Here is a 21,351-nt window from a genome sequence, read left to right on the forward strand (position 1 = left end):
GGACTATTGAGGGAGGAAACAAAGCACTTAGATAAGAAATAGCATGGCGCATTACAGGAAACTAAAAGAAATTAATATCTTCTGAAACTCGGAAAGTGAGACAGGCAAACGAGAGACAGAAAGAGTGAAGAGGAAGGAAGGACAGATAGATGTAGGGGGTGATTTTCTCCTTTCCTGTCTTCATATAATTCTTCACTTTTGTTGTTTTTGTTTTAAGCACAATACTAGCATGTGCTAATGAGGTATCCTGGACCTTTTCTTTAGCATAGGTCGATACAATTCTTATGCACACATAAAAGAATATGGAAGGTCTAGGTTTTCACTCAAGAAGTTTCAAAGTTGTTTTTTGACATTAGGATGCTACATAGAGAACAGAACCTTAAGCTACCTTGACTTTAGGTAAAAGAAATTCATGATCTCTTTGCCTAAGCTGATCCTCTTCCAATATTGCTATTCCCAGGAAATGCCACCATGACACAATCTGCTTCTCAGACCAGAAACCCGAGGGTTCCCTTTGATTCCTTCTTGGCCAAGTCTGCAATCAACAAGACCCACCGACTACTTCCTAGAAAGTTAAACATATGGCCTCTTCTCTCATCTTCACTTTTATCACCATGGTATAAAGTACTCCATCTCTCTCCTGAATTACTGCAGTTGCCCCTAATTGTGTAGCATTTCTCTCTCTGAAACCCTTGAAATGCATTTTATACATTGCAGGCATGGTGCCTTTTCTTTTTTTTTCAGAATATTATTGGGGTACAAGTGTTTTGGTTACATAATTTGCTTTTATACAATTTAAGTCAAAGTTAAAATGTGTGACCTTCACACAGAATGTGTGCATTGCACCAGTTAGGTATGAATTAACCCCACCCCCAACCCCTACCTACTTGATTCCTATGGGTCTTTACTTCCATATGTGCACTTAGATGTTGAGTACGTGTAGTGTTTGTTTTTCCATTCTTGCAATAATTCACCTACAGAAATAGACTCCAGCTTCATCCAGTTGTTACAATCCATGTTAGATCACCATGTTTGTCATGGCTGAGTGGTACTCCACGGCATGCCACATTGTACATGTACTAATCCACTCATGTGTTGATGGGCATCTGAGTTGATTCCACATCCTTGCAATTGTGAATTGTACTGCTATAAACAATTGAGTGCAAGTGTCTTTATGATAAAACGCCTTTTTGTCCTTTGGGTAAATACCTAATAGTGGGGTTCCAGGATCAAATGGTAGGTCTAACTTTTGGTTCTTTGAGGGATCTCTGTACTGCTTTCCATAGAGGGTGTAGTAGTTTGCAGTCCCACCAACAGCGTACAAGGAGTTCCTTTTTCTCTGTATCCACACTAGCACTTGTTTTGGGAAACTTTGATAAGAGCCGTTCTTACTGGGATTAGGTGATATTTCATTGTGGTTTTGATTTGCATTTTCCTGATGATTAGACATGTCAAGCATTTTCTCATGTGTTTCTTGGCCATTAGACTATCTTTGAAAATTTTCTTTTTTTTTTTTTTTGTAGAGACAGTCTCACTGTACCGCCCTCGGGTAGAGTGCCGTGGCGTCACACGGCTCACAGCAACCTCTAACTCTCGGGCTTCCGCGATTCTCTTGCCTCAGCCTCCCGAGCAGCTGGGACTACAGGTGCCCGCCACAACGCCCGGCTATTTTTCTGTTGCAGTTTGGCCGAGGCTGGGTCTCTGTTCATGACTTTGGCCACTTTTTAAAGGGGTCTTTTGAGTTTTTTCTTGCTGCTTTGCTTTAATTCTTTGTAGATTCAGGTTATCAGCCATTTATTGGATGTATAGCATGTAAATATTTTCTCCCAGTCTGTAGGTTATCTATTTACTCCATTGACTGTGTAATTGGCTGTGCAGAAACTTTGCAATTTGATCAGGTCCCATTTGTTTATTTTTGTTATTGCTGTAATTGCTTTTAGGATCTTCTTCATAATTTTTTTTCCTAACACATCTATAAGAGTTTTCCTCAACACTTTCTTCTAGAATTCTTATGGTTTTATGCTTAGGTTTAAGTCTTTTATGCATGGTGAATTAATTTCTGTGAGTGGTGAGAGGTGTGGATCCTGTTTCAATCTTCTGCATGTGGCTGTCCAGTTTCCCCAGCACCATTTATTGAATAAGGATTCTTTCCCCCAGTGGTATGCTTTTATCTGCTTTGTCAAAAGTCTGATTGGAATATGAGAATGCTTTCATCACGGTGATCTTTGTAACACACAAAGTTGATAATACCACATCCACTATTTAAAATACTATTTAATCTAACGTGAAACCATTTGTAGACCGTGGTCTGAGTCTCATCTTAATCTCCAGCTACATTTTCTTCCCTTCTTTGCACCATAGCTGTTCAAGGCCATGTTCGCAAATTCACTTTGTCAATTTAGTTCCCTCTGTTTAGAACATTTGTCTTTTCCCCCTGTTTTCCATCTTTGAGGTCTTGGCACAAGTGTTCTTTGATTTTGTTGATCTCCCTGACTTGAGTCAGAGTTCTCTCTCGTGGATTTTCAAAGATCTTGTGCACTTTGGCCTAGCTTTGTGCCACACTGGCAGTTTTGCATTCATTCATGTTAGTTAATATTTAAATCAAATGTGTCTTCCCAAGTGAACTGTAAGTTCTAGTAAAGCAGGTATCATGCCTTTTTTAGCTTATGTTTGTTTATTATAGTACTATCACCATCATTTGCATCATTATAATTTATTTTGTGTGGCCTGTTTATTCACACGTACGCAATACTAGGCCATAATTCTTTTTTTAACAGATTTAAAAAGACATAATTTATACAGCATGTTACCTATTTTCAGTTTTAATTCAGCGCTTTTTAGTCTATTTACAGAGTTGCACAACTATCTCCACAATCTGATTTTAGAACATTTCCACTGCCACAAAGGAAAGTTCCCACCATTTTACAGTCTCTCTGCCTTCCAACCACCAGCCTCGTTAACACTAACCCACTTTCTGTCTCTATTTTTTTATTCTGGACATTTCATACATAGTGTTCCATACAACACATGGTGTTTTCATCTGGCTTCCTTCACTTAGCATAATGTTTTTGAGATCCATTCACGTTGTCACATTCATCAATACTTTGTTAATTTTTGTTGCTGAATAATATTTCATAGTATAAACGTACCACAATTTGATTGTAGACATTTATGTTATTTCCATTTTTGGCCATAGTGGATATGAACATGTAGCATAATAGGTCATAGAAATTGGGTGAGTGCACGAGAAAATTATACAATAGTTTCTTCATGTAAATATGATACTCTGGTAATATATAGTGCCTGAGGTCATTTGCATACCTAAAATATAATATTGTAACATTCTAAAGAGTAGAGAGAGAGTTGTATGCCTAAAAGAAGGAAAATAAATAGAGTTGGGTGAGTTTGGGAGCTGACAGAATCTAAAAGCAAAGCTAGTTAACACTCTGAAAGAAAGAAAAATTTAACACCAATTTAAAATGCAAACATGGTACAACACTAAGCAAAATCCAATTCTGATCTGATAACAATCCCTCGTATAGGAGACATTATCTATTATCTTGGAATTTAATGCTCCTTTTGTTTTCTCACGTTATTTTCCTCTGGATCTTTTGAATCCTGAGAAAAAGAAACCGTTGTTCTGAAACTCCAAGAGAAAATAAGATAGATAGCATTCTCCCAATTATGAGGCATTAATAAAGGCTTCACTGATCATATTAAAGTAAATGAAATAACGGGATCAAGGGCTCCCCTTGTAATACAAAATTTCACAATTGCTGTCTTGACCCAGTTTTGAAGTCAAGGCTAAAAAACTCTTAATTCATTTTCATAAACAGTTTTGTAAGCCAGTAGCCCCAATCTCTTCCCTGACCAGGCTTCTACTCTGGAGAAAACTGGATGCATATACCCCCACCACTTCTCTTGTTGGGATCCCCTATTCTGGGGCCAGGTACTAGACAACTGGAGAGAGCTCCTAACCCATGGTGCTCAGGAAATCTTTCAAATTAACCAATCCACAGGGATCCTGGAATACCTAGCTAATCCCATCTGGCTTGCAGTAGAGAAACTGCCCTCTCTGAGTCGCTATTTCTGGTGCACCTGCTCCTGGGTGCACCTAAAAGCTTCCTTTCATTTTGTGCTGCAAGTATCAAAGAGTTCTGCCTTTCATCTATCCAAGCGTCAGTGTGCTATATCCTTCCACATCAAAAGAATCTTTAAATCTTATAAAACAGTGAAATAGGCAGAATGGCATAGCTATGACACTGATGCTTTGATAGCTCTTGGCAAGATTGCTTTTGGTTTACTAATTGAGCCATACTTTTCAGGGGTGGAATTTCTCTGTGCTTCTTGTAATAGCCTGTGTTTAACAGAGGCCTAACCCAGGATTTATTATTATTTGGGGCAGAGCCCTGGTTTCAGGCCACCCCTTGTAAAGGAAGGTGTTAGTTTAGCTCCTTCGTTGTAGAGAAATAGTACCCTGCTCTGTAAACGTTTTTCAGGTATGGTTAAAAGCCTCTTTGAAGATGTTGTTAGCAAACTCTGTGAACCCCAAGCCCCCAGAGATATTACGATCACACTCATGGAGACCAATGGCTTACTGTTTAATTACAAAGGGTCAAGAGAATGAATATCTTCTGCCAAAATTCCCCCAAACCACACTATTGAGCAAACTAATCACTCAAACAATGTAGCACCCTGAGCCAATGTGTCTGGGCATTAAGTACCACTGCACATCAAGGTGTTTAGAGGCCAAAACCTTGTTTCAGAGGGAGACCTTGGAATGAGAGTGGTGAGGAGTTTATTTCTCCATCACCCAGATGGTTAAAATGATGGATAGCTGATAAGAAATAAGATTGAGAATCTGAATTTTTTTTCTAAGTTAGAAAGACTCAAGTTCTTCCTATCTGAACAGTGCTGTGCCACTTGCCTTCCAAAAGCCAACTTGGCAAATGAAATCTAAACCCATCACTAGCCCCTTGAATATTTTTTATTTCACTACTTTTTGGGGAACTTGTGGTTTTTGTTACCAGGATGAATTGTATAATGGTGACGTCTGGATTTTTAGTGTACCTGTCATCTGCATAGCACCTGTACCTAATAGGTAATTTTTCTTCCCTCACTCCCCTCTAGCCCTCCCTACCTCTGAGTCTCCAATGTTCATGGTATGACTCTGTATGCACCTGCATACCCATAGCTTAGTTCCCACTTCAAAGATAGGACATGCGGTATTTGGTTTTCCATTCCTGAGTTACTCCATTCAGGATAATTCCCTCCAATTCCATCCAAGTTGCTGTAAAAGATGTCATTTCATTCCTTTTTATGGATGAGTATATCCCACGGCATATATTTATATACACCACATTTTCTTTATTCACTCATGAATTGATGGGCACTTAGGTGACCGCACATGTTTGCAATCGTGAATTGTGCCGTGATAAACATGCAAGTGCAGGTGTCTTTTAGATATAACAACTTCTTTTCTTTTGGGTAGATACCTAGTAGTGGAAAACCTGGATAAAACGATAGGTCTACCTTTAGTTCTTTGACAAATCTCTATAATGTTTTCCATAGAGGTTGAGCTAATTCACATCCCTACTGCCCTTGGATATTTACACATCCAACATAGATGTGCATTTGACTGATCTAGTCTCTCATGCTTTGGTTGTTGGTAATTGTTGTCTCTGCCACAAGCTTGAGTCATATTTCCATACTGCACTTTTATCCAACTGGTAACTCTCCTGGAGATAGGAAATACTAGAAAATGAAAACTTCTAGAGTGCCACATCTTCTGTATCTGAGGTGCCCTCTGATGGCAAGTGGCACCTGTTCTCTGTTTCTTCAATATGCAGCAGATCCCATATCAGCTGAAAGATGACTTGCAAACTCGCCATGTCTTCCTCTAGTCCCTTACCTCAGGAATTTCCATTTACCTAAAGGGAGGTGAGTAAGGCACAACTTTCCAATCTAACTATAACACCACTGGGCTATACCGTGGCACTGCCACAGTCTGTCCATCACTTTGGACAGATGTCCTTGATGTGCTGAGTCTGTACGTGTCATGTTAGGACTCTGCCACTTTGGGACTGCTGGAGCTGCTGCAGCGACCATCTTTCCAAACCAGCAGTCAAAAATCACTGATGCTAATCCACAAACGTCGAACTTTATTATTTCATATTTCTAAAGCACCAAAGACATTAAGCTTGCTTAATCAAGGCCAGAGAACCTGACAAAATGGTTTTGATAATAGATAGGCACTTGATTATTTATTAATCAAGGAAATATTTGTAATGTCATCATAACAAACAAGACCTATGCATTTAGCATGCCCCATAATTCAATAAAAGTATTACTGGAGTTTCCTGTCATTATTGATTTATTCTCTTGGCTAACACCAATCAAATTAAAAGCTGGCCTTCAGCAATGCTTCATGCTTCTAGTTGGTTTCTTTTTACTTTCATCATAAAATATTTTCTCTGCTCTTTAGGGCAACACATACACTGCTCTCTGGAAGGCTCCTCTACTATGTAAGCTATTCAAGTGCCCAAATAAGCCAGCTCAGAACTGATGTCAAGACATCAAAGAGGTTGATTTTAACATGCACAATGTTTCATGAGTGTTGTGTTGATTTAGTTTTGAAATTATGGCTAAAAACTCCCAATTCCCCTTCACGAACGGTTTCACCTCCAATCACTGACTGTTTCAGACATCTACTCTCAAGGGAACTCTGTACGTACACCTCAACCACCTTTCTCACTGAGGTGCCACTCTTTGGGGCCAGGTACGAGACAAGTGGGGACAACTGTACCACCTCATTGCCTCAGAGGCCATCAAATTTTTAGTTATCCAATCAGCAGAGAGCTCAGGGAACCTAGTTAACCCCACCCTCTGGCCACATGTAGCTCTCTGGCACAGCTCCAGCTTGTACTTACCTGTCCCCAAGTAAATACTCTGTGTGGCATCCTCTGGTAACCTTCCTCGTCTGCTGCTGGAAGTAACAAGCGTTCTCTGCCTTTCATCTGTACCTGTCGAAGTGTCGTGCCCTGCCATCAAAAGAATCTTTAAATCTTATAAAAACACTTATTTCTACTCTCATGAGAAGATTAAAGCAATGTTTTATCTCATATATGAACTCACCCCAACTGCAGATATTCTCTGTGTTTTAATATGACGCTTTAGACACAATTGTTGTTCATAGAGCCTTTTAGACATGTGAATTTCCTCTTTACATTAAATGCTACCTACTAATGCCTTATTTATTTATATTTAGACATTTATTTTTTTAAGGAGAGAAAGAAAAGAGGAGAGAAAAGAAAAAAGAAGACACGGAGCTGTACTAATTTAAGAGTCACAATTTATGATAAGGATATATTATGCTACATCCCGTGAGAAATTTACTTCCACAGTAGCCCAAATCTTCAAATGCAAAAAGATGTATGAATGACTCAGAGAAGAAATGAAAGTAAAGAAGTCCTTTACTATCCTTGTAATATTTATTAATGATCTATTATTTTACTACTTGCTATAATATTCAAAAATGTAAGAAGAATCTGCCATCCTGTTTTTATTCAAAGTATGAAAATCATCAATGCATTACTAGTACACCGGGACTATGGACAATTTTGTTACATTAATTATTATTAAATTCTAAACGACAGTAATTCTGATGATGAATTGATGGAATTATGGCTTAATGAAGGCAATGTTAAGTGCTTTGTTTTGAATCTTGTGAGTCTGTGGGTATTTGCCCACTCATAACTGTGGTGTATGGAACAGTCAGGACTTTCATTTATGCAGCTCTTAGCCCAATGATTATATTATTCTTCATCCTAGTGAAAACTATGAGCAATATTAATGTATTTTCAAAAGTATTTCATAGTTGAAGAATTTTACATTTTGGGGGTATTAACTCAAAAGCACTGCTTTAGCATTTCAAAATTTGCAATTAAATTTTAATATTACTGTCAGAATCACATAAGTGCAAAATATCATTTTCCATAAATATTGTTGATTTCTGATAATGACATAGTTATTTGATATTAAAATCATAGATCAGATTAGTAAAAAAATTATCATTGTTAGAAAAACATGTTAAAATATTTATGCATAAAATATTTCACTTTATTGATAAATTTTTTGGCAAACTTTGGCTGACAGTATACTAATATCCTTCTTACGTTGAATATTTTGAATTTATGTAGAAATATTTCCTGCAAAGTAAACATCTAAAATTATTTCATGGAATCAGAGGTTTACCTCATTTCTATTTTTTTCTTTTAAAATAAAACTTTATGTATATTATACAGCAGAACAAATGATTTCAGATATTAGTAAATCTGCTATAATGTACACATTCATTTGGGGTTTTTTAAAATTTGGTTCTCTAGAACATAGAAGGAAAATTCAAGTATAGGAATTTTACTCATATCATCTTTTCAACTGAAAATCCTGAATCTACATGGAGAAATACTAACTGAGGTGGTTTAAGTAATAATATTATTATTATGGTGAAGAAGAAGATAAAATTCTTCAACATTCCTAAAACCTATCTGATAATTTTTCAGTCAACCTATAATAATCTTTTGATACTGACTCTTTTCAAAAATGGTACTTCCTTTGATATGTTGAGTCATAGACTTTGATTTATACTGGAGGCATAATTTGCATATTTGACGATATAAGTTATATTTGACATCAGGAAATCACTATTTCCAGATCTGTTAGATTTCTAATTTTTGAAACAGAATTCATTTTTAAATGGAATTGTTATCATTTGCATAGTATAAATGCTGACTGATAATAAATGGAAGTTTCATGAAGATGACCTAACTTTCGAGGTGACCCCTTGAAAGTAAGGATGAAACTTTAATGTAGTAAACTAAAAAGTAGTATATGCTGCCCCAAAGGCTTAATATAAATATGTAAATACTTTGTTCTTATTATTAGTATTTCATTCTATAAAACACATCCATTGTAAAGCAGCCAATAAGATACAGGATATCATTAATGATATGTTTATTACCATCATCAATTGTATGACCGGAAATGACTAACTGCTCTCATATATTTTTTTCAATCAAAAATATGAGTTAGCTATTTTAGTTACAAGGAAACAGTAAATTAAAGAAATTAAGCAAATTTTATCCTTAGGAAAAGAACATTTTTGAACCAATGAATAAATACAGTTTTGTCCAAATTTTGTGCTCTCTCCACTGGTGTTCCTGTAAGCGCAAGTTGGAGTCTTGTGTTGCTGAAAATAAGCTTATATTAAAATATGTGGTGAAAGTCTATAAAGCAGCAGTTCAACCTGTGGATCACAACCCACAGGAACTGTATTAAAGGCTCCTGCCATTAGGAGAGTTGAGAACCGCTGCTATAAAGTTTAAAACTTTGTTCTCTACTTCAAGGAAAAGAACAAACATTTAGTTGTAGTTACATGTAAGGGGTATTTTTATCAAAGGTAGATGTTTCCTCATTTTAATTGTAAGAAATGTTAGAAAATAAATTTTGCATAAACTTATATAAATTCTGATATATAAAAATCATGTGGCCAAGATGGCAGACTAGAAGTAGCCTGCACACACTGCTCTCAAGGAGAGACTCAAAGGTGCAAGTAGATGCTTGCTTATGGAGGTCCTTCTTAAAGGAGCATTAAAAATATCACAAGAGTGACAGAAGATACTCACAGTGAAGGAGGGAGAAAAGGAAAAATCCACTAACCATGACTGGAAGGTACCTGGAGAAGGAGCCCACATGGGGAACACACAAAGGAGAGGACCCAAATCTCCATCCTCCCCTTGTGGACACTGTAAGTTAAGCCATGAGGAGAATCTCCCCCCACCACATCATAGGCTTCCATAGTGATCAGGGGGCTGCATAGAGACTGTATAGCATCATTGCACCAGAGAATGAGAACAGCAGGGACTCTGGCTTCGGTTCCTGGGTCACTGCAACTTATACATTCTGTGCTCTCAGATGACAGCCCCCAGTAAGCACAGGCATCAGCTTTGCTACAACATCACCTGTGCTGAGCCTGGGGAGGAGGAAGAAGAGCAGATGCTCTCAAGTGCTTCATGACTGGGAGTCGAGCACCCCTCATTAGAGAATCTGCAAGGAGCAGGGACTGACACCACTGGAGAGGTCTCACAGTAACAGACACAGTGGAACCCAAATCAGGAAAGAACCCCAGTCATCCTACTGCCTGGCCACTGCAGTCCCATGCGCTTCCCAGTGGAACCCACTCCCACGCCCCCATACTGCCAGGTGGAACGTGTCCCTACAGCTCTATGTGGTGCCATACCTGCACCATGATGGACCCCTCACCCCCCAGAGAGAGCTTCCCCACCACCATGTCATGCTATCACACCTGGACCAGGGTGGAACAAATGCCTGCATCACTGACAGCCTCCTACCCACCCCAGCCACCACTTAGGTAGTCTCACCATGGAAGTCTCACTTCCATGGCATGGGTAGACCTGGGCAGAAAAACCTGCTGCAACATCCACTTCTGTGAGGAAGGATACATGTAGGCCCCTCCCTGAGCTTCTAACAGTGGCCTAGGGACCAACCCAGCACTCCACGTGAAGATCCCCAGCATTGGCTTCTACTGAAACAACCACAGGGGAATAAGGTGATGAATGGGACAGTGCAAAACAGCCACATTGCAGGATCTCAGTGCCCTTCCCCTCTCCCCCAGACCAGTCTTCCAGAATAGGACACATCTGCATCATCTAGACATCTCTCCTTCTCACTAAGTAGAAGAATTCCTAGCAAAGAATAGGTACATTGCAAACCTATTTCCCCTGAGCTGAGAGAAGGGGTTTCAACAAGAACTCTGGTAACATGAAACAGCAAGTCAGTTTGACACCTCCAAATGATCACAATGAATCTACAGCAACGGTTCCCTACAGAAAAGAAATTGTCCAAACTCCAGAAATAGAATTCAGAATAGGGATGGCAAATATAGTGAATGGGATTGAAGACACAGTTGAAAGCCAAAGACATAAACAAAAATTCAGGACATGAGTAAAAAAAAAAAAAGACACTGAAAAGATAGACAGCATAAGAAATGATAAAACAGAACTTAAAAATTAAAAGAGCCATTTAAGAAATTTCTTATTTATTTATTTATTTTATTTATTTATTAAATCATAGCTGTGTACATTGATATGATCATGGGGCATCATACACTAGCTTCATATACCGTTTGACACATTTTCATCCCACTGGTCAACACAGCCTTTCTGGCATTCTCCCAGTTATTGTGCCAAGACATCTACATTCCACATCTACTAAGTTTCACATATACCCTTGTAAGTGTATTCCCACCAATCTCCCTCCCTCCACCCACGTCCCCCCTCCCTCCCCTTCCCTTTCTCCCTTCCCCTTATTCTTAGGTTGTAACTGGGTCATAGCTTTCATGTGAAAGCCCTAAATTAGTTTCATAATAGGGCTGAATACATTGGGTACTTTTTCTTCCGTTCTTGAGATACTTTACTAAGAAGAATATATTCTAGCTCCATCCATGTAAACATGAAAGAGGTAAAGTCTCCTTCTTTCTTTAAGGCTGCATAATATTCCATGGTGTACATATACCACAATTTATTAATCCATTCGTGGATCAATGGGCACTTGGGCTTTTTCCATGACTTAGCAATTATGAATAGGGCTGCAGTGAACATTTTGGTACAAATATCTTTCAAAATACAGCAGAAGAAAATTTTCAGTAGCAGGCTAGACCAAGCAGAAGAAAGACATTCAGAGTTTAAAGAGAATACTTTCAAGCTAACCCACTCAATAAAAGATGTAGAAAAAGCAGAAAGAAGAATGGACACTCAGGGATTTGTGGGACTATGCAAAGCAGGCCAAAAAACCAATTATAGGTATTCCTGACGGAAACTTAAAAAATAAAAAAAAGCGAAAAGCAGGAGAAACTCATTCAAGGGAATTATTGAGGAAAACATGCTTGGTATTGCCAGAGATTTGGATATCCAGATATGAGATGGTCATTGAATGCCAGGAAGATTCGTAGAAAATAGTATATATTCAAGACACATGTAGTTGTCAACCTAGCTAGAGCCAAATTTAAATTTCTGCATGCTGCAAGATGACAGTAACAGCTAACTTGCAAAGGCAAATCTGCCAATCCATTGGCTAACAGCAGACTTCTTAGCAGAGACTGTACAAGCCAAAAGGGATTGGGGCTTCATGTTTAATATTCTTATACAGAACAACTTTCATCTAAAAATTTTGTATCCTGAAAATCTATGTTTTATAAATGATGGTGACATAAAGACTGCATCAAATATGTAAACATGAAGGAAATTTGTCACTACTAGACTTGCCCTACAGAAAATGATCAAAAGGGGATTACATATGAAAAGCACAATAGAAACCCATCAGCATAAAAACACCCAAAAGTAAAATCTGATAGCTTTTATATAACACAAGATTAAAAACAAAACTATTCATTCAACTTGTTGATCAGAATAGTGTCGAACATATCAAGACTAACATTGAACATGACCAGTCTGAATGCCCCACTTAAAAGGCAGTGACTGAATGGATGAAAAAAAAAAAAAAAAAAAGTACAACCCAAGTATCTTCTGTCTCCAGGAAACAGATTTAATCCACAAGAACTTGCACAGACACAGACTAAAGGATAGTAAAAAGTATTCCACACAAATGGAAACCAAGAGAGAAGAGGTTTAGCCATTCTTATATCATAGACTTTAAATGAACAAAGGTAAGAAAATGACAGAGATGGTCATTGTGTAATCATAAAGAGACAGGGTGAAAATAAAGTTCATGTGCAATTTAAAAGAGTTTTACATAGTAAATTGCACATGAGCTTTATGGACACCCTGTATATATGCACTTAATGAAAGAACTCCCAGATTCATAAAACAAATCCTACTAGATCTAAGCAAAGAGATAAACAATAGCATTATGATTTCCAGGGACTTTGACAACCCATTGACAAGGTGGACAGATCATCAAACCGGAAAATAAACAAGGAAATACTGAACTTAAATGGGACTTTAGAACAAATAGGCCTAACAGGCATTTACAGAACACTCTACTCCCACACTATAGAATATATATCCTTGTTATCAGCACATTGGATGTTTTCCAAGATTTATGGCCTTTCGAGGCCATAAAATCAGTCTGAGCAAATTCAGAAAAATTGAAATCATACCATGTATCTTCTCAAACCACAGTGGAATAAAACTAAAAATCAATTGCATGAGAAACTCAAATCCATACAAACTTATAGAAATTAACTTGCTACTGAACAACCCTGGGTTAATGATGAAATAAAAACGAAAATCAAGAGATTCTTTGAATTGAATAACAAAGGGTTTACAGTTTTTAAAATATATGAGATACAGAAGAAATAGAGCTAAGACGAAAGTTCATAACCTTAAATACATGTATCAAAAAGACAGAAAACTGGGAACTTATCAACCTCTTGTCCCATCTTAAGGAATTAGAAACAAAAAGTAGAAAGCAATCAGAAGAGAGGAAATTATAAAGCTCAGAGTAGAACTATCGAATAAATGTAACTACCCCCAAAATAAAAAGCATTAATAAAACAAGAAGTTTGTTCTATGCAAAGATAAACACTATCAACAGACTACTTCCCAGAATAGCTCAAAATAGAAGAGAAAGGACTCACATGACCGCAACAGAAGGAGCTATTACAAGTGATATCTCAGAAGTACTGTGAATAAATTACATTATAGAATAGTATCATCTGCTAATACTGTAAAAATCTCTATGCACACAAGCTAGAAAACCTACAGGAAATGAAAAAATTCCTGGAAACACATACCCTCCCAAACATGAATCAGGAAAAAATAGAAATCCTAAGCAGACCAGCAATGAGCAGTGAGATTAAAGCAGGAATACAAAATCTCCCAATAAATAAAAAGCCCTGAACCAGGAGGATTTACAATTAAATTCTTTCAGATATATAAAGAATAACTGGCAACTATCCTATAGAAATTATGCCATAACATTGATAAGGAGAGAATCCTCCCTGGTTCATTCTGTGAAGCGAGGATCACCTTCATACCAAAGCCTGGAAGGATACAACAAAAAAGAAAGCTGCAGAGTAATATCCCTTATGAACAATGAAGCTAAAATCCTTACCATCAATTCAACGGCACATCAGAAAGATCACATAGGTTTCATCCCAGGAATGCAAGGATGATTCAACATATGTAAATCAATAAATATGATTCACCACATAAACAGAAACCAAAATAAAAGGCCTAATAATCAACTTAATAAATGCAAAAAAACTTGGATAAAATCTAACACCCTTTCATGACAAAAATACTCAACAAAATGGGCATAGAAAAGCATGCCTCAGTATTATAAAGCCATATATGACAACATACAGCCAATATCATTCTAAATGGGGGAAAGTTTAAATACTCCCTCTAAAAACAAGACAGGCACGCCCCGTGTCACTACTTCTATTCAACATTTTACTGAAAGTCCTAGTCAGATCAATCAGGCAAGAGAAAGGAATAAAAAACATGGAAAATGGGAAAAAGGAAGTCATACTATCCCTGTTTTCTGATATGATCTTGTATTTAGAAAACTCTGAAGACCCCACCAAAAGACTCCTAAAATTGATAAATAAATTCAGCCAAGGCTCAGATTACAAAATCAATGTGCACATATCAGTAACATTTCTACATACCAATAACAGTCAAATTGAAAGTCCAGTCAAGAACTCAATAACCTTTATAATGGCTGCAAAGAAAAGAAAATACTTTGTAATGTACTTAATCAAGGAGGTGAAAGATCTCTGTGAGGAAAACCACAAAACACTAATAAAAGAAACTGTAGAGGAACAAACAAATGGAAACACATCCCGTGGTCATGGACTGGTAGAATTAATAGACTTAAATGTCCACATAGCCCAAAGTGATTTACAGATTCAACACAATTCCATCTAAATACCACTGTTTTATTTTACAGATCTAGAAAACATAACATGGAACTTCATTCACAACCAAAAGAGTACCCAGATAGCCAAAGCAATCTTAAGCAAAATAACAAATCTGGAGGAATCACATTTCCTGGCTAGAGTAAACAGCATGGTACTGTTATAAAAGCGGAGACACAGGCCAGTGCATCAGAATACAGACTTAAAACCATATAGCTATGACCAACTAATTTTCAACAAAGAAGGCAACAGCCATATACTGGGAAAAGGAAGTCCTATTTAATAAATGGTGCTGGGGAAATTGAATAGCCACATGCAGAAGAATAAGATGAGGTCCACATGTCTCAAATTAATTCTAGATGGACGAGGGACTTAAATTTAAGGCATGAAGCTATAACAATTTCTAGAAAAAATATAAGAAAAACCATTCTAGACATAGGCCTAAGCAAATAATTTATGAGTAGGACTCCAAAGGCAGCAATAAGTTATTTTGAGGGACTTAATTGAATTAAAAAGCTTCAGCACAGCAAAGGAAATAATTAACAGTGTAAACAGAATGGAGAAAATATTCACAATCTATGCATCTGACTACTGTAAATTTTTTGAATCTGCAAATAACTTAAATCAGAGATAAAAACCTATCAAAAACCGAGCCAAACATATGAATAGAAGTTTACCAGAAGATCCACCAATTACCAGAAAACAGGAAAAAATCTTCAGGACTACTAATCATCAGGGAAATGCTAATTAAAATGAAAGTGGGAGGCCACCTTGCCCCTGTCAGGATGGCCATTATTGAAAAAAGGAAGAACAATAGATGTTGGCATTGTTGCAAAAGGAACAGAATACCAAGACACTGTCGGTGGGACTGCAAACTAGCACAAACGCTATGAAAACAGAACAGAGATTCCTTAAAGAACTAAAACTAGACTTACCACTCAATCCAGCTTTCTCATTACTTAGTATGTACTTAAAGAAAAAGGAATCATTTTATCCAAAAGACATCTGCCCTGGAATGTCACAATTCACACCTCACAATGGCAGCACAATTCACAATTGCACAGATGTGGAATCAGCCTAAGTGCCCTCCAATTTATGAATGGATGAAAAATATATCAGACACACACACACCATGGAGTACCATTCAGTCGTAAAAAGGAAGCAAATAATGTCTTTTGCACCAACTAGGATGGAACTGGAAGTCAATATCCTAAGGGAAGTGCCTCAGGATTAGAAAAATAAACACCACATGTTCTCACTAATAAGTGGGAGCTAAATGATAGGAGAAGAGACCACAAAGAGACAGAGACGTTATTGAAAACCAAGAAGGGGAGAGTGAAAGTGAGTTCAGAGATAAAAACTTACCTGTCAGGTAGAATGAATGATGTGCTGGTGACAGGCACACCGAAAGCCCTGTTGTCAACATTATCTAGTGTATTCATGTATCAAAAACCATTTGTACCCCCTTAATATTTGGAAAAGAATAAAAATAGCATCGTATAAGACTTCTATGTGAAGTATTTATTATCAACATTGTATCAGCATTTGGGGGGAAGGAAATCTTTTGCTTCAATCAATACTTCATAAAAACAAAACCAAACAAAAAGATGCAGCATGTAAAATATTTTACTCTCTACTGGGACCTTTTGTTTCTACACCTTTCCTTCATTTAATGCAAACATCACCATCATAAAAGGTTGTATGACCTTTAAAATGAGGCCACTGATTTCTCTCACAATGTAAACAAGAATTTGAAGTTAGAAAGTAGCTAAGTAAAATCTGTGACTTATAAAGGATCTGCTCTTTTTTGAGAAGAATTTTTTATTCACATCAATTTCTTGCCCACTGATAGGCTGCAGGAAGTAGTATGTAGGATTCTATTTCCCTGTGTGCCACGAGATTGAAATCTGATGCTAAAACATTTGGTGAGAATCTATGTAATTAAACCATCTTGGAGGAATCTGAAAAACCTTCTCCTCTACTGACTTTGCAGGAGCAGTAACTTTGCTTAATCACTTACTTATATTTGCCTGCTGAGAGGTAGGTGTGTGTGTGCGCGCGTGTGTGAGTGTGGGTGGGAAGATGCTGTTGCTTACTGGTTTCTGACTCATTAGACTGGAAAGTAAGCAGAGACCCTTCTGTGGCCAGGTACTTCTATTTCTCTCTATTCATATGTACATACAGCTCTGCTGGGCATAACATGTGAGCTGAAAGTAACCAGAACTAGCCCAAGGAAAGATGACTCATCCAGTGCTATTTCTCTTCAGGACCTTCAAGGCCTCTTTTTTTCTATCACACTTGTTTTTGCAACCATGCAGAGAACCATTGCTCTCTAAGAGCTATTCTCCAAGTGCCATGATGGTTCTTTTCTCCAAATCACCTGAGTCTTCATGTTCTTAAGTCATCTGAGTTGAATGGTTGTCCCTTTAACTAAGAAGGCCATGCTGTCTTTCTTGTATTAGGGAAGGTTGAACTGAGATATGGTGATGCTTTTTTCGGATCTGAGTGCCATTGTGAAATAAGTGCGTCTCTTGGGGGCGGTGTCTGTGGCTCAAAGGAGTAGGGCACCGGCCCCATATGACGGAGGTGGTGGTTTCAAACCCAGCCCTGGCCAAAAACTGCAAAAAAAAAAAAAAAAAAAAATGTGTTTCTTGCCACATAATGAAACCCCGAGAAGGAAACATTAGCTGCAACTCCATAACTTATTTCCTTCCTTTACTAGACACATGCAAAAGGAAAGAGCTGAGCAGAGAAAATCCCCCTTTAACACACACTCTGTGCCTCTGGGTAAGAACAGTATCTGGAGCCCTGGCTTTGTTTAAATTTTGGTTTAGCCTGTACCAGCCATGTATGTGCCTTGGACAGATAACTCTGGAGCTCTGTGCTTCATTTTCTCCATTTGTGTAGTGGCAGTAAGAATTGTCTCTGTCACATACTGCTGTGACAAATATTAAATATGTAAATAGTAGTTAATGAATATTAATATCAACGAATAACTAATATTCATTGGTATCAACATTAAATTAATGGTAATATAGATTATATTCGTATTATCATTAATATCTAATACTAATTAATGTCAGAGCAATTCCTGGCACATTAGTGTTTGTCAATTAAATAAATAATCACAAAGGACTGTGGCATTTTACCATCATGCAACTTGTTCTTGACTTTCTCATCCCCTCTGCCTTTTGGCTGAGCATTACCCAGGATGTGGGAGACGTTATTCTGTCATTTTAAAATGACTTTGAGAATTCCAATCAGCTGGAAGAGGAGGAAGGCCTGGAGAAACCCAGACTATCCTACACAGACAGGAAGGCAGCCATAGCATTGCCTTCCAGGTACCCGGGAGGAGAGCTTCATATGGAATTCCTCATACAACATGTCTCCCAGGTGAACACAGAGTCCAAATAGGATTAAATCTCAGGCCTCCATCAATGCCTAGAATTTTCTTTTAATCACTTTGGGAAAATAATTTCATGACAAACAGGCCATCTTCCTACGGAACCCATTGGAGTCGCCCATTTTGTCTGTATTCAGGCCACTCGATAGCTTCATTCTTACACGAGTAAAACACACGATATATTATGGTGACAAACAACAACAAAAGGTTTATTTGAAAAGTAATTCCAGCTATGCCAGAATGGAAAGCAGAAAAGCTTACTATTGAGGAAGAAGCAAAATACAGGTAAAAATAAAAAGCAGCTGGGACAGCATGGAAGGCAGGCCTGCAATAAGGGGCTCCGTTATCTGTAAAAGGTTTAAACCCAATAATATGCATTAAATGCTGTCCTTTTGTAGCATCACAATTTGCATTAAAGGTCCTTCATTGGTCTGAATTCTAAATAACAAACACACATGTAAATTCTGGGCTGCAGAAATTTTCTTTGAGAATGAGTTCTTAATGATTTTGAATGAATTAGACTATTTGGAGGTGGAGCGTGTGTCTAATCCTGTGCTCTGACACATTGTTATGTTCCAACAGTAGGTGTGGGGAAAGCAGTAGGTTATAATCCTATAGATGAGGCAGAGCATTAACTACTTCAATTCTGGCATGCTTTGTGCAAAGACGTCTCTGAGCCAATTCTCTGTTTTTAAAAGCATTTCCTTATGCAGTTTTCCCTCCTATCTTTCCCAAAGTACACAGTAATGTGGTTAAAAATACTAACTTGTGTTTTTTACATTTTCATTTCATTTTAACTACTGCCCTTCACCCTACACCAATGTCGGAAGAGAACATTTTCTTTGTATTTCTTGTCTGGATAATTTGTTTTTAACGATTAGTTTTCTAAGGCTGTCATTACCAAATGCCACAGACTGGATGGTATTCTACAGCAGACATTAATTTTCTTATAGCCCTAGAGGTTACAAGTCCAAGATCAAGGTGTTGATGAGTTTGGGTTGCTCAGAGGCCTGTGTCCTTGGTGTTCACACAGCCGTCTTCTCCCCGTGTCCTCACATGTTCCCCACTCTGTGTGTATCTGTGTCCTAATCCCTTCTAATAAGGACACCCGTAAGATTGAATTACAACCAGTATTAGATATATGACATCATTTTACCTTAATTACATCCTTAACAACTCTATCTCGAAATGCACTCAACACTCAGAGCTACTGGGTGTTAAGACTGCAATGTACAAATTTGGGGAGGACACGATTCAGCATATAACCAAGGAAGTATTAAAGAAAAGATCCAATTCAGCTGTGAAATACACTATGTACGCCACTGACGGACTTCAAAGAAAATTTTCTTTTATTCTCTAAAGAATTTAGGTTTATTTTTAGCTTTATTCTCCAAAGAAAGAAACTTTCCTCAGCATCAGTTTCCCACAAAGCCAGCATTCATTCTTCTCATTAGTCTCTGACTATGATTGTGCCAAAATAATGAGCGATTAGGTGTGTCCTGAGGAGAGTTAGTGAAGTGTGGCGCCAGGCTCCTGAGGCAGGTGAATGTTGGTCCTCCCAAATTCAGGAAGAATGAGAGTGTAGGGGCCAAGACTTTGAAAGCAGGCGGTAGCATCCAAGTTATGTAAGTCTGGTAAACTGGCTAACTTGTCCAGGCCTCAGTTTTCTCATTGTCAAAATGAAGATTCACTCATTTGGCAGCTAGTTACAGTAAGACACCTGTCATCTGTTTTACTAGATGCTTGAGATATATCAATGTTCTAAGCCTCTATCTTTACCCAGATGTGTTGTGCGGATGTCACTAAGTGCTAATATTTCACAAGTGCTAAGCAAAAAGACAAAAGAAGAGCAAAGTGTGGGGAATGGAATGGAAGAGTGACAACTTTAAACAGAGTGGTCAGGGTAAGAAAGTGAAATTAACAAATGGCTTAAGAAAAAGAGGTGCTTAAATGTGAGCCAAGTGAAAAAGTTTCTCCTTAACAAAATAATAAGACATCCACGTTCTATGATTCTCTCTCTCTCTCTCTCTTTTTTTTTTTCATGTTCTAGTGATTCTAATGACGAAGAGAAAACATATCTCAGCAGTTAATAGTTAATTTTCTGGGGCTTGTGAAAAAAGTCTCAGAATAAATAAAATGATTCAATAGTTGGAGAATCAAAAGCTTACCTTCAGGTTATTATTTATTTCCTAAAATATTGTGTTTAATACACATATATTTGGAAAACTATAAAATGAAATAAATGAGGGAAAGAAAGTTGCTGCCCTGGGACAATGTGTGTGTATTTATTTTTTTGGAGTGCACCTGTTCCCACATTCAGGTGAGGAAAGCATGTGGGAGAAGGTGCACACACGCCAGAGATTATACACATGTGTGTTAAATATCAGTTCACTGTAATTTATAGTCAAAGAGCTTTGTAATTAGAAACAGATGAAAAAATGTGTAAAATGATTTCAGAAATAATGCTTAGGCTCACTGAACTGAAAAGAGAAATACCATTTCCAACCAACAAATAAATCTCTGAGTTTTTAAAAGAAAGCTTTGCTTTCTAATATGAATTATGCATCGCCTACAGGTCTTCACTTGCTATTATGCATTTGTTCCTTCTGGATAATTCCATAAGACCTTATCCAAATGAAAGATTGTATGCTTTTTGAAGAAAAAAAGTGAATAAGAAATAATGCGTTAAATATTTCACAAGAGAGAGTTTAAACGAAAGTATATCAATTATGAGAAAGCACACGGCAAGTGTTATATTTTGAACTTTGAGTATTTTACCAACCAAGACTGTGAAAAGTTTTACTGAATAATTTGTATGAGTATAACCAAACATCAGACATTTGCACAGCATACTTAATAAAAATTACTATTACTCTCTTCTGTCAGCAGCAAATGATCATCAGTAAAAATAATGATAATGGTAAACCAGAATTTTTATTGATCATATAGATATTGTACCCTCAATGAATCCCCAACAATAAAAAAAAAA

Source organism: Nycticebus coucang, chromosome 1 (genome assembly GCF_027406575.1).
Source record: "Nycticebus coucang isolate mNycCou1 chromosome 1, mNycCou1.pri, whole genome shotgun sequence".
NCBI lineage: Eukaryota > Metazoa > Chordata > Mammalia > Primates > Lorisidae > Nycticebus > Nycticebus coucang.